This window comes from Neophocaena asiaeorientalis, unplaced genomic scaffold, assembly GCF_003031525.2.
Source record: "Neophocaena asiaeorientalis asiaeorientalis breed wild unplaced genomic scaffold, Neophocaena_asiaeorientalis_V1.1 scaffold223, whole genome shotgun sequence".
NCBI classification, from domain to species: Eukaryota; Metazoa; Chordata; class Mammalia; order Artiodactyla; family Phocoenidae; genus Neophocaena; species Neophocaena asiaeorientalis.
The window spans coordinates 2,180,831-2,192,416 of record NW_020175045.1 but is presented as its reverse complement, the minus strand read 5'-3'; the positions used below and the strand labels follow the sequence as shown (position 1 = coordinate 2,192,416).

The 11,586-nt window shown below is 58.2% G+C and overlaps 1 protein-coding gene across 1 annotated transcript in view; it reads left to right on the top strand.

The window, feature by feature from the left end:
• Positions 1-6,856: 6,856 nt before the first annotated feature.
• The window catches only part of AMZ1 (archaelysin family metallopeptidase 1), a 23,033-nt gene continuing 18,303 nt past the window's right edge, over positions 6,857-11,586 (top strand). Inside the window, exon 1 of the mRNA XM_024763529.1 lies at positions 6,857-6,929. The gene's annotated coding sequence lies outside the window, so the exon portion shown is untranslated. The remainder of the gene's footprint in view (positions 6,930-11,586) is intronic.

The window sequence follows — 11,586 nt, the reverse complement described above, 5'->3', positions numbered from 1 at the left end:
TCCGGAGCTCAGAGGGCGGGTGCAGGGGGCGGGGCCAGGCTGGGGCCCCACCTCACCTCGACCCGCGCCCGCAGGAGGGCCGTTCTCCTGCTGGGGTGCGGGCCAAGCCCACTCATCCGGCCTCTAACGCCAGGGGCTTCTGTCCCCCAGGCCTGAGGGGAGCCCCAGCCGGCCCTGAGCTCTGCGGGTGAGGTCCTAGGGCGCCCAGTGTGGGCTGGCACTCAGGAACCGGTTTCTTTCTTTCTTTCTTTCTTTCTTTCTTTTCTTTCTTTTCTTTCTTTTCTTTCTTTTCCTTTCCTTCCTTCCTTTCCTTTCTTTCTTCTTTCTTTCTTCTTTCTTTCTTTCTTTCTTTCTTTCTTTCTTTCTTTCTCTCTCTCTTTCTTTTTTTTTCTTTCGTTCTTCCTCCTTTCCTCCCTTCCTTTCCTTCCTTTCCCTTCTTCTTTCCTTCCTTCCTTCCTTCCTTTCTTTTATTACAAAGAAAATATTTTTATTTATTTAACATCTTTATTGGAGTATAATTGCTTTACAATGTTGTGTTAGTTTCTGCTGTATAACAAGAAATAGTCAATTTAGATTGGCTGCTGGGTGGTTCCCCAGGAGGCCATGACCTGGGGGAGGCCTCAACTCGCATCCCTGCCCATCCAAGCAGACCCCAAGCCCCCCAGGTCCGAGGTCCTCCCCATGGACCCCCACCTGGACCCTGGCTCAGCCCCCATCACCTCCCACCTGAAGGTCACCTGCCTGACCCCGCCCCCCCCCCCCTGCTCCCAGGGGCCCTAGTGAAAGGGGGGGAAACCCCTGCTTGGGCCATCTGGGCCCCCTTAGCCTTGTTCCGGTTCCCTGACCCGCCCCCTCCCCGGCTCTCACCTCCCCCAGGTAGCCCTGCTGCATGGAGCCCTGCACTCCTGACACCTGACCACCGACGACTCCACTCCCCACAGGCCCTGCCCACCCTGACGTCCAGGCCTCTGCCCATGCTGTCCCTTCTGGCCGGCAGGACCCCTACCTCTGCCCGGAGACCACAGCTCAGCTTATCTTGCCCATCTCACATGGCACGAGCCCCTCAGCCCCTCCTTCCTCCTCTGCCCGCACACGATGTCTGTTCTGTCCCTTGTCTGCCGCCCGTGGACAGAAGGGAAGCGCCGTGTCCCCCGAGCACAGCACCTGGCACACGGCAGGTGTCTAAGTGTTGGCTGGATGAGTGGCTGCCGTGTTCTGAGGACCTACCGAGTGCTGAGAACATTCTGGATGTTTTCCTGACCCTTATAACAACCATATGAAGCATTTTCTTACTTTCCAACTTGCATTAGATTCCTGAGGCTGCCGTAACAAATGACTGTAAAAGGAGCGGCAGGGGAGGGGAGGAGCTTAAAACAACAGAAATTAATTTTCTTAAATAAATTTCTAGAGGCTGGAAGTCCAAAATCAAGGTGTTGGCAGGGCCACCCTCCTTCCAGAGGTTCCAGGGAGGATCCTTCCTGCCTCTTTCAGCTTTGGTTGGCTCTGAGGTCTCTTGGCTTGTGGCCACATCCTCCACGTCTGCCTCTGGTGTCACCTGGCTTTCCTCCCTCTGTGTCTCTCCTCTTCTGTCTCTTAGGATGCCCCCACGACTGGATTTATTTATTTATTTTTATATTTAAACTTTTATCTTTTAAAACACATTTTATTGAATTGTACTTGATTTACAACGTTGTGTTAATTTCTGCTGTATAGCCTAGTCAGTTATACATATATATATTCTTTTTCATATTCGTTTCCATTATGGTTTATTACAGGACATTGAATATAGTTCCCTGAGCTGTACAGTAGGACCTTGTTGTTTACCCATCCTATATGTACTAGTTTGCATCTGCTAATCCCAAACTCCCAATCCTTCCCTCCCCCACCTCCCTCCCCCATGGCGGCCACAAGTCTGTTCTCTGTATTTGTGAGTCTGTTTTTGTTTTGTAGATAGGTTCATTTGTGTCGTATTTTAGATTCCACATATAAGTGATATCATATGGTATTTGTCTTTCTCTTTCTGACTTACTTCGCTTAGTATGAAAACCTCTAGGTCCATCCATGTTGCTGCAAATGGCATCATTTCGTTTTTTTTTAATGGCTGAGTAATATTCCATTGTGTATGTATATACACATATCTTCTTTATCCATTCATCTGTCGATGGACATTTAGGTTGTTTCCACATCTTGACTACTGTGAAGAGTGCTGCTATGAACATAGAGGTGCACGTATCTTTTCGAATTACAGTTTTGTCTGAATGTATGTCTGGGAGTGGGATTGCAGGATCATATAGCAGCTCTATTTTTAGTTTTTTGAGGAACCTCCATGCTATTCTCCATAATGGTTGTACCAAGTTACACTCCCACCCACAGCGTAGGAGGTTTCCCTTTTCCCCACACCCTCTCCAGCATTTATTATTTGTAGACTTTCTGACGATGGCTGTTCTGACCTGTGAGAGGTGGTACCTCAGTGTTGTCCGCCATTGGACTTAGGGCCCACCACAGGCCAGGATGATCTCATCTTGAGGTTCTTACCGTAATTACATCTGCAAAGACCTTTATTCCAAATAAGATCCCATTCTGAGGGCTTGGGTGGGCACATCTTTTGGGGGCCTCTGTTCAACCTACTGTGGGGAAACTGAGGTGCAATGGGGTACGGCACCTTCTCATTGGGCTGAAGGGACAGGAGACCCCGTATCACTGCCCATTTCTAGATTTGGCTGTAGCGAGGTGGCTTCACAAGAGAGGTCTGGGGTCTGAGATGCACGTGTCCTGTGTGCAAGGGATGGACCGACTGGCCACTGGCTGCCTGAAGCCTCATCTGGCCCTGGGCTGGGCGTCCGCAGGCCGCCTCTCCTTTCTGGGGGCCCTGGCACTAGGCATCCCCCAACTTAGGGCGAGGATCCTTCTGGGTGAACAGGGGGCTCGCCTGGATTTCCAACTTCATGTGCTAACTGGGCAGCTGAAAGGAGATGTCACCCCAGGCTTGATAGGTAATTACTCTTCCAGTTCCTGTCTCTTCCTGGCCACACCAGGGATGGGGCAGGTGGGGAGGTGGGTATCCCACGCCTTCTGTGTAATAACCAGTTTTGGGACAGAACACCAAGCATTTCTCAGATTCCGAGTTCTCGGTCCCCCACGGTAACAAATTGGAAAATCCTGGTAGCTACACGTGTTAAAAGTGTAGGCCTGGGCTTCCCTGGTGGCGCAGTGGTTGAGAGTCCGCCTGCCGATGCAGGGGACGCGGGTTTGTGCCCCGGTCCGGGAGGATCCCACGTGCCGCGGAGCGGCTGGGCCCGTGAGCCATGGCCGCTGAGCCTGCACGTCCGGAGCCTGTGCTCCGCAACGGGAGAGGCCACAGCAGTGAGAGGCCCGCGTACTGCAAAAAAAAAAAAAAAAAAAAGTGTAGGCTTGTGACCCGCAATCTGCAGGAATTTATCCTAAGGGGGGAAAATCAGAAACCTGTGTAACAAAGATTTATGAAAACAAGATTATCACAGTGGCATATATAGATCGATAGATATAGATATATACTATTTATATTATATACATACATTATTTTACATAATATATATATTATTTTTTATAATATATATCATGTAAAGTAGTGAGAAACTGGGAAAACCCAAAATGTCACAAGCCAGGTGAATCCTCCATGAAACAAAACAGTGCCGACAACACAATGAGGATGCCAGTTCTGGGCTATTGACAGGGAAGGGTGTCATGTGACGAAGCCTCCGGCAGAACAGAATACTGTATTTAAATGTTGAGAGAAAAATTATTTGAAGGATGTCTGACAAAAAGGCAGAGAGGTTACCTCCTGATGGTTGGATTATGGGCTCTTTTTTTTTTTTCAAGTTTTTTAGAATTTTCCAAATCTTCAACAATGGACATCTATTGTGGTAACATCATTTCTTAAGGCTTAAACAGAATTCCCTTGCAGTGCCAGGGATGATGGTGACACATCCCTCAGCCATCCGTGGGGGCATTTCTCCCGAATGAGGCTGGGCAGGCAGGGGTGGGCGGCCCTGCCGGGAAGGCCTGGAAGCTGGCAGCCCAGAGCTGGGGTAGCATTCGGCTCAAAGGAAGCCCTTATCATAAAGGGTTCCAAAGAGGCAAAGGGCAGCTGGAGGAAGTCTCCCCGTTGGGGCCGGAGCGATAATGCCGGCCTTCACGGCCGGGCTCCTCCCTGTGCTGGGGGTCCTCTCCCGCCTTGGGGTTCCATGTGGCACCGGGCGGAGGGGTACCGTCCTCATCCCGCTGGCTGTGGGGACTGGACAGGAGTATGCTGACCAGCCACCGTGACCTGGAGATGGGACAAATGGTGGCCCTCACTCAAGGTGCATGTCCTGAGAACTGAGCCCTCCCTCCCTCTGGTTGACTCTCCCTCTGCCCTGTCCCCCAAGACAGGACCCTAGTGGGACAGAGACCTCACGGAAGCCGGACAGGCAGTTCCTCACCTCCCAGAGTGCAGGGGAAGCTTCTCCAGGAGGCGGGAGATTCTTCCCGGCCACCCAGGGGACGCTGGCGTGACATGGGGTGCCTGTCCCCCACCTCACTTGTTCACTGCGCCTCCTTGGTCCTAACCTGGAGCCCAGTGGAGAGTCGGGACCCAGAGTAGCAGCTGTTGAATTAACAGCCGTCTGCCTGGGTCTCACAGATGGGAGGAAACCAGGGGTGAAATGCATGGCTCAGCTTGTGTGGGTGATGGGACCCTCACTCTGCTCTGTGCGCCTGCCTGTAACGGCCGGCCCACCTGCACGTCTGGGGACATCAGTGCACTGTCAGGAAGGCCTGATGACCCTGGGGCTGGGGAGGGAGCAGCGGGCTGTCTAGTCTCCCTTGTGGGTGGTGCCGGGGCCAGGCCTTCTCTGCTGTGGGACCAGGCCAGAGCCCGGGAGGGGACAAGATGACTCATGGCTGGAGCACTGCCCACTTCCCTCTGAGATGGGCAGCCTGGAGGTGTTCTGGGGCTCTCTCGGGGCTCCCTAGACCAACGCTTCCAGGGCAGGTGGCCTGAGAGCGGCTGAGTGTCAGTCAGATGGGGCCAACATGGTCCCTCCACCGCCTCTCCCCCCGGTTCCACAGACACCACAGGGATCACTGACACCTTGTGAGCAAACAGCTCAAAGACGCGGGGTGACTTTTCTTGGTCCGGCAGCTTGAGTAGCTGATCCAGAGCCCAGATGTTTGACCGCTGACCCTGTGGCCCTAGAGGCTTCTTACACCTCCCTGGGCTGCTGGGAAGTCCTTGCAAAATCCTCCCAGAGAGGACTGTCCTCAGGCAAGGTTTTCTGGGGGTGGCGAACAGCAGAAACCCCCTAAAAGGCACTCAGGGTCACAGAGACTCAGGCAACTTCCAGCTCTCAGGAAGCCCCTGCATCCCTGCCTTCTAGACCTTCCCACTCTGCACTGGGGTCCTGGGCTCTGTGCCGATGAAAGGGGAGCCATGTAGGGGGTGCAGGAAAGGCCACGGGGCCTGTGGCGGAACTGCATGCTCTGTCAGGAGTGAGGACACAGGACCGGGCCTGTGCTACCGTGGGTCCCCGTGCTGAGCTGTGGAGAGGAGGAAGGAGGAACCCTCAGCAGCTGCCCCTGCCCTCGCTCGGCGGCCTGAGAATGATGAAAAACACGGAGGCCGCCGAGCCTCCTAGGGCCCAGGCACTTCTCTCCGTATCTCAGAGCAGCTGATGGACGCTGCCACGCGGGGATGTGCCCTCGGCCGTGCCGGCCCCCTGGGAGCTGCACAGCGAACTCCTGACCTCGAGGCGGGAGACATGGCAGGCAGGCACCAGGCCGATGGCCTTGCAGCGTGGTGGCAGGAGCACAGGACCCTTCTCAGGGGACAAGGGGACCCAGAGACAGCGTGTGGTAGGAGCTCCCTGGACAAGGGCTGCCTGCCTTTCATCTCTGGGGATAAAGGCCGCCTGGACCCGCTCTGAGGACCCACGGCGTTCGTGCTGCGAGCGTGTGCTGTAGCACAGAGCCCGTGCTGCTCCCCTGGCCGGGTGCTGGGCCCCCGCCCTCACCGGCGCTGGGGGTCCTCAGCCCCGGCCCTGCCGTCTGGACGGGCCTGTCACTTCCCCTGCCTCCTCAGAGATTCATCTGTGAATCGGGGACAGAAAGGACAGTTACCTCGCAGACTTGAGATAGCACGTGTAAAGCATTTAGTACATTGTGCCTGGCGTATAAACACTTCTAAGAAGATCATTACTACATCTTAATAGGGAGGCCGCCAAATGAAGGGGAAGTTCCCGGGGAACCAGTGATGACAGGGCTAGGCTGTGTGTCACGTGCTGGAGCCGTGCCCACACAGTGCTGAGGTAACCCTGATGCCAGCCCCTTTCCTGGGCAGCTCTGGTTTACCTGTATGACCTGAGGGCCTTAGCTGGGCAGCACCGCTTTACTTCTCTCACCTGGGCAGCACCGCTTTACCTCTCTCACCTGCTTGGCTTTAGCGTCTCAGGCCCCGCCTCTACCCCAGGTGTTTCTGGGAGGGTCAGGGGCGTCGCAAGCGCGCTTTACAAGGAGTCAGCGGAGGTCAGAGCCCATGCCTGAGGACCGGGGACTCCTGCCAGCACTCTGCCCACTGGTGGCCCGCGCGTGATGCACCCATAGCAGCAGGAGGGGGTGTGGCGCCCACGGCCAGGCGGCGCGTTACACTTTCCCCCGGGTCCCGCCTCGGTCCCGGCCCCTCGGTGCTGACGTCACGCGGAGACCTCCCCGATTTCCGTGGCCCACGCCACGTGCCCACGCTGCCCCCCGCCTGGCACCGCCTCTGCCGGCTCCCGAGGGCGCAGACTGCGAGGTAGGGGCGCAGCGGGGAGGACGGGGGGCGCACGGTTGGGAGCAACCGGAGTGCGCGGCCCGCAGGACGGAGAGTGCGGGGGAGGACCCGGGCGCGCGGCGAGGAGGACCGGGGCTGCGAGGTAGGGGTGCGGCGGGGAGGCCGAGGGGCGCGGGGACCCAGGGCGGGGACCGAGAGAAGACCGGCGGGCTGGGTGGGACGACGCCGGTACCCCGAACCGAGCGGGGCGCAGGGCCTGGGTCGGGACGCCTTGGCCGCGCCGCAGCGCCGAGTCCAGCCGCGCAAGCCCCGAGGACGCCCTGGTGGCGGCAGGCGCGCTCGGGCGCGGGGTCCGCGCGGACACGGAGGGCGCGCTGGGGCGGGAGGTGGGGTGTCGGGGACCGGTGTGCCGAGGAGTGTTTGGTGCAGTGCCGCGCTCTGTGCTCCGCGCCAGAGTCGAGACTTCCCGGCCTGGGCCCGCAGAGGGGAGCCGGGCGAGGGAAGAGGCTCGGGGACCCCTCCTGGCCTTCTGCTCCCCACGGGAGGGCGACCTGCGGGCTGTTTTGCGTCCTGGCGATGGGAGCAAACAGGCTGTGGGAGAGCCCAGGGCCAGGCACGGGAAGAGGGCACTTCCTGGCCGGTCCAGGTGGGCATGGAACGCCCCCAGAGAGCCTGGGGGTGCGGGGAAGGGGGCCACATGACACCTAGGTATTGGTGGAGAAGCCGGCCCAGTGCTGTCTTCCTGTTTCCCAGGAACACCTCCAGCTCAGAAAAGCAGGGTGTGGGCTTCCACAGCGGTGCCAAACTTGAGAATGCTGCCAGGGTCAGAGGGGAAGGCTGGGTCCTCCCCTGCCTGTCGTGGGAAAGGAAACTGTCAGGGTGCTGCCAGGGCAGGGAGGTGAGGGCCCTGCAACAGGAAGCAGGGGTCTGACGCGGAGACCCTCTCCCCTTGATCGCCGCCCTCGGTTCCCCTCTGAGCAGATGGAAACCTCCGAGAAGTGTGAAGCCACAAACCCTTTACATCCCTTCTGCGTGGGGCTGCTCTGAAGGCAGACAGTAGTGAATAGCTCGAGGCAGCTGCCGGGATGTTTTGCAAAGCGTATTCAGAATACCAAGAACCCGAGCGTGCTTTCTTGCCAAAGTCTGAGGCATCCGTCCAGTCGGATTGGGAAGCAGGTGCCCGGGCTGAGGGGTCTGGGGCCGCCTGCCCTTCCTGCAGCCTGTACCAGCACACGCCCTTCCCTGGCCTCTGGGCAGGACAGTGGACAGGTGAGGGGGACGTGGGCGCCTCAGGGAGAGGGGAGGCGGGCTGAAAAATTTGGCCGCGGTCCCAGTGTTAACAGGGGCAGGGCAGAGACATCCCACCGTGTACTGATGGTGAGACCTTCTCTGCTTCTGGAAGCCCACTGGCACTTTAAGAGTTCTGGCTCCAGTGTGAGGCATGGCTCTGAGATTGGACCTGGCCTCGGTTTCCCCATCTGAGACACGGGCGCTGTTAACAGCACCTGCAGCGGCGCAGGGTTGTGTGGCTTGAATGAGGTGATGCCTGCAGGGCTCAGGCGCGAGGCCGGCGTCCAGCGCTCCGCAGCTGCTGCCCCACGTTATGGGCAGAGGAGAGCGTTCATTGTTGCCAAGATTAGCGGGCTGGCGGGTCGCGGAGAGGGCTGGGAAGGCCCTGCTCTAGCTGCGGCTCCCTCGCTCGGCACCGCCTGGCCTGGGGCTCAGCCTCGGTCTCTGCCCACGTCCAGCTTCTGCTTCTGCACGAGGGGTGGTCTTGTGCAGAAATGACCTGGCAGGACCGAAGGGTCAGGGTTTCCCTGAGTGACCCAGGAAGAGAGTGTAGCCGCCCGGGCGTCTTGAGAGGAAATGCTATCTGGGCAGACAGATGGCCGGACCCCAGAGAGAGTGGAACCCATGCGGATGGACAGGACACACCTGTCACACACCCTGGGGCCCGACCTGGAGCCTCCCGTTGACCTGCCAGCCCGCGCCGGGCCGGGGCCAAGGTGGCCACTTCTTCCGAGCTCTTTGGGCTTCTGCGTGGCTGTTAGGCCGGAGGCTCTGCACCGGGGCAGGTGCTCTGGGCATCTCTGCCTCACACCAGGCCCGTCTTTCCCGCGTGGATGCTCCAAACACACACGTGCTCAATACGGCCCTGCGGGCCTGCAATCAGTTGTCCCGGGGGGAGAAGTCAGAGTGACACGGTGGTTCTCCAGGTGTGTTCTGGGGACCCTCACTCAGGTCACAACAGCGCTCACAACGGTACCGAGCCGTGGCGTCAGGTGGGCGCTGCTCGAGAGGCGGTGCTTTGTGTCCTCGTGTTGCGCACAGCTCCCGTTTTTAAGTTCAGACGCAGGGTATGATCGATGTAACCGCACGAACCAAAGCTCTTAGGATCCCACACGGCTCATAACGGTGTAGACGGGCCCTAAGGTGGAAATGCTGGCGGCCTCCTTGGAAACACCGCTTGTGCCTCGGGTCCCTGTGGCGCACAGGACCAGAGGGACCTGGCCGGTTCTGGGCCATCTGAGGTTTACAGTTTGGGCCCAAGTCACTCCTGGGATGGACGTGCCAGGGCCCTTGAACTTTTGGTAAAAAGTAGGCATTTTTCGTTTCCCAAGGCTTTGCCTGGCTTTGAGGTGTTTGCTGGCAGTGAAGGCCCTGAGTGGGGTCGGTGGGTGGTAAGGGACGGTGGGTGCTGGCAGGAAAGACTCTTCAGGGGTGGGAGAAGGTCCTGCACATGAGGCCCAGAGTGACACTAGACAATATTTATTTTTATTGCCTTTTATCGTCTGCCTTACTTCTCTGTCGGGAGTCAGGAGTACTGTGTCTGAATCCTGGTGAGCTGTGCAACCCTGGGCAAGTGGCCTCGCCTCTCTGAGCCTCCATGGCCTTGCCTATAAGACATGTGAATGCTAACAGCTGTGTTTCAGGAAGTTGTGAGTTCAGAGGAGGTGCTGGGTCAAGATGGTGGACCTGTGAGGAGGGATGTCCTCGGACGTCGGTGTCTGTCTCACTTTCACCTCCTTAGCAAAGCTGTGACACAGACCCTCCTGGGCGTCTGGAAGGCCCCCGCGGCCCCAGAGGAGCAATTTACAGGCCACTCCCAATTACAGAAAGAATAATTCTGAGCCGGCTGTGACAGCAGGGAATGCTGTAGCTGTACGAGAAGCCTCCAGCTCGCTGTGGGAGGGTGCTGGTGAGCGGAGGGTCTGGGGAGAGAGAGCCCAGAGCAGGTACCGGGGTCCCGTGGGCTGCATTTCGAAACAAAAATAAGTTGGTGAGATGCACGTGGTGTCAGCGCTCAAGGCCGCTCCCGGGGCTCAGGGCGGACCTTGGACTGCAGTTGGCACCTCCTCTCTGCTGGGTCCAGCGTCGCTCAGGGTAAGGGAGACAGGTGGAAGTGGGCTGAGGCCCAGGGTGATTGAAGGTCACAGGGCCAAGTGCAGGTCAGAGCCCCTGCTCGCCTTCAGGGCGCTCCCTCCTCAGGGTTGCCTGGCGCCCGGGTTCCTGGGGCCCACTGACCACGCCTGAAGCTTCCTGGGGGGTCTGCCTTCACACCCAGGCCACCGGGGGTGGGGGGGAGCTCCTAGAGCCCGGCTCGCAGCCTCAGCTGCTCATGTCAGCCCCTTCTCCTCGCCCCCGGGGGTGGGGAAGGCCAGAGCTCGGGGAACACACGGCCTGGAGGCTGCATGACGTGGCCCTGCCTCCCTCCCTCCCTCTCCCCCCTCCCCACCCAGAACCACGCCGGCCTCCCCGCTGCCCCTGCACCCCGCTGCGTGCGCTGTGTGTATGCAGCGGGGGCCTTTGCACGTGCCCCTCCACTCGGGAGCCCCCCTGCCCAGCTCCCTCCTGCCAGTCTGCCCAGCTTCTCAGTGAAGCCGCTCTGGTCACCCTCTGGAAAAAGGCAGTGCAGCCCTGGCCCTCCTGAGCCCCATGCCCTGATCGGCCTTCTCCTCTTCAGGTACCATTAATCACCTAACACATTAGACAATACGTTTTTTTCTTGCCTTTTATGGTCCGCCTAAATCTCTAGCATTCAAGCTCCGCGAGGCCAGGGACCCGTTTTATCCACAGGGGCAGGCCGAGCCCTATGGATGAATAGGAACGCGGTGACTGTCGGGGCGGGGAAGGAAGGGAGCCACAGGGGCTCCTGTGCTGGGACCCTGCCCACCCGCCCCCCTTGGAAATGTTGACCATGTCCTTCTGGTCACACAGTCCTCACTGGGTCGTCCTGGCACATGGTCTGTGCTCCTGGAGAACACGCCGCCGTGGCCCTTCCGTGCTCGGCCTGTGATGTGCTTCTCAAGTGGCTGGCGTTTTTCCCGACAGCCCAGGAGCAGGTTGTTCATCCCACTGCAGCCTGTCAGTTTCGCCCTAGTGTCTGGCGGCAGGGACGGGGGTCTGGGCAGGGGTCCTGAGAAGGTGGAGCCCTACCGCTCCCGGTGATGGACACGGGGCTACTTGAAAATCGGTGTGTTCCAAGCCCACCTCTGATTCTTATGTGCTGCGTGGCTCTGATTAAGCTAGTTTTAACCTTACTCTCTGCCTCAGTTTCACCCTCTTGAAAATGAGGACAATAACTGTCCCCACCTCCCTGGGTGTTAGAGCCCCACCTGGAATCAGCGGGGTATTCAGTGCTCTTGGTGACTGTTTTTATTTGCTGCTGACTACTTAGAAATCTGGGGCGCTGTGGGGTTGCCGCTTGGTGTGGCCTTTCTGGAAAGCAAATACAAATCGCTTTTGCACAAAAGCACAATTTATACAAATCACAATTTGGCTATACAAACCGAGTTTTT